At 51.7% G+C, this 2,500-nt stretch overlaps 1 protein-coding gene and 1 pseudogene across 2 annotated transcripts in view; one reads left to right on the top strand and one right to left on the bottom strand.

The window, feature by feature from the left end:
- Positions 1-2,500, top strand: part of rnf6 (ring finger protein (C3H2C3 type) 6) — a 305,285-nt gene that overhangs the window by 144,569 nt on the left and 158,216 nt on the right. The window lies entirely within an intron of this gene.
- On the bottom strand, positions 888-1,588 carry LOC121284408 (annotated as a pseudogene).

Raw genomic sequence — 2,500 nt, forward strand, 5'->3', positions numbered from 1 at the left:
TCGCGCTCTCTCTTTCTCTCGCGCTTTCTCTTTCTCTCGCTGTCTATCTCTCGCTCTCTTTCTCTTGCGCTCTCTTTCTCTCGTGCTCTCTTTCTCGCTCTCTTTCTCTCGCGCTCTCTTTCTCTCGCGCTCTCTTTCTCTCGCTCTTTCTTCTCGCGCTCTCTTTCTCTCGCTCTCTCTCTCTCGCTCTCTCTCTCTCTCTCTCTCTCTCTCGCTCTCTTTCTCTCGCGCTCTCTTTCTCTCGCGCTCTCTTTCTCTCGCGCTCTCTTTCTCTCGCGCTCTCTCTCGCGCTCTCTTTCTCTCGCGCTCTTTCTCTCGCGCTCTCTTTCTCTCGCGCTCTCTTTCTCTCGCGCTCTCTTTCTCTCGCGCTCTCTCTTTCTCTCGCGCTCTCTCTTTCTCGCTCTCTCTCTCTTTCTCTCTTTCTCTCCTCTCGCTCTCTCTCTCGCTCTCTCTTTCTCTCCTCTCGCTCTCTATCTCTCGCTCTCTTTCTCTCGCTCTCTTTCTCTCGCTCTTTCTCTCGCTCTCTCTCTCGCTGTCTTTCTCTCGCTCTCTCTTTCTCTCGCTCTCTCTTTCTCTCGCTCTCTCTTTGTCTCGCTCTCTCTTTGTCTCGCTCTCTCTTTCTCTCGCTCTCTCTTTCTCTCGCTCTCTCTTTCTCTCGCTCTCTCTTTCTCTCGCTCTCTCTCTCTCTCGCTCTCTCTTTCTCTCGCTCTCTCTTTCTCTCGCTCTCTCTTTCTCTCGCTCTCTCTTTCTCTCGCTCTCTCTTTCTCTCGCGCTCTCTTTCTCTCGCGCTCTCTTTCTCTCGCGCTCTCTTTCTCTCGCGCTCTCTTTCTCTCGCGCTCTCTTTCTCTCGCGCTCTCTCTCGCGCTCTCTTTCTCTCGCTCTCTTTCTCTCCTCTCGCTCTCTTTCTCTCGCTCTTTCTCTCGCTCTTTCTCTCGCTCTTTCTCTCGCTCTTTCTCTCGCTGTCTTTCTCTCGCTGTCTTTCTCTCGCTCTCTCTTTCTCTCGCTCTCTCTCTCACTCTCTCTCTCGCTCTTTCTTTGTCTCGCTCTTTCTTTGTCTCGCTCTCTCTTTCTCTCGCTCTCTCTTTCTTTCTCTCGCTCTCTCTTTCTCTCGCTCTCTCTTTCTCTCGCTCTCTCTTTCTCTCGCTCTCTCTTTCTCTCGCTCTCTCTCTTTGTCTCGCTCGCTCTTTGTCTCGCTCGCTCTTTGTCTCGCTCGCTCTTTGTCTCGCTCTCTCTTTGTCTCGCTCTCTCTTTCTCTCGCTCTCTCTTTCTCTCGCTCTCTCTTTCTCTCGCTCTCTCTTTCTCTCGCTCTCTGTTTCTCTCTCTCTTTGTCTCGCTCTCTCTTTCTCTCGCTCTCTCTTTGTCTCGCTCTCTCTTTGTCTCGCTCTCTCTTTGTCTCGCTCTCTCTTTGTCTCGCTCTCTCTTTGTCTCGCTCTCTCTTTGTCTCGCTCTCTCTTTGTCTCGCTCTCTTTGTCTCGCTCTCTCTTTCTCTCGCTCTCTCTTTCTCTCGCTCTCTCTTTCTCTCGCTCTCTCTTGTCTCGCTCTCTCTTTCTCTCGCTCTCTCTTTTCTCGCTCTCTCTTTCTCTCGCTCTCTCTTTCTCTCGCTCTCTCTTTGTCTCGCTCTCTCTTTGCCTCGCTCTCTCTTTGTCTCGCTCTCTCTTTGTCTCGCTCTCTCTTTGTCTCGCTCTCTCTTTGTCTCGCTCTCGCTCTCTTTGTCTCGCTCTCGCTCTCTTTGTCTCGCTCTCGCTCTCTTTCTCTCGCTCTCGCTCTCTTTGTCTCGCTCTCGCTCTCTTTCTCTCGCTCTCGCTCTCTTTCTCTCGCTCTCGCTCTCTTTGTCTCGCTCTCGCTCTCTTTCTCTCGCTCTCGCTCTCTTTCTCTCGCTCTCGCTCTCTTTGTCTCGCTCTCGCTCTCTTTCTCTCGCTCTCGCTCTCTTTGTCTCGCTCTCGCTCTCTTTCTCTCGCTCTCGCTCTCTTTCTCTCGCTCTCTCTTTCTCTCGCTCTCTCTCTCGCTCTTTCTTTGTCTCGCTCTTTCTTTGTCTCGCTTTTTCTTTGTCTCGCTCTCTCTTTGTCTCGCTCTCTCTTTGTCTCGCTCTCTCTTTGTCTCGCTCTCTCTTTGTCTCGCTCTCTCTTTGTCTCGCTCTCTCTTTGTCTCGCTCTCTCTTTCTCTCGCTCTCTCTTTCTCTCGCTCTCTTTTCTCTCGCTCTCTCTTTCTCTCGCTCTCTCTTTCTCTCGCTCTCTCTTTCTCTCGCTCTCTCTTTCTCTCGCTTCTCTTTCTCTCGCTCTCTCTTTCTCTCGCTCTCTTTTCTCTCGCTCTCTCTTTCTCTCGCTCTCTCTTTCTCTCTCTCTCTCTTTCTCTCGCTCTCTCTTTCTCTCGCTCTCTCTTTCTCTCGCTCTCTCTCGCTCTCTCTTTCTCTCGCTCTCTTTCTCTCGCTCCCTCTTTCTCTCGCTCCCTCTTTCTCTCGCTCCCTCTTTCTCTCGCTCCCTCTTTCTCTCGCTCTCTCTTT

This window comes from Carcharodon carcharias, chromosome 11, assembly GCF_017639515.1.
Source record: "Carcharodon carcharias isolate sCarCar2 chromosome 11, sCarCar2.pri, whole genome shotgun sequence".
In the NCBI taxonomy this organism is placed as follows: Eukaryota; Metazoa; Chordata; class Chondrichthyes; order Lamniformes; family Lamnidae; genus Carcharodon; species Carcharodon carcharias.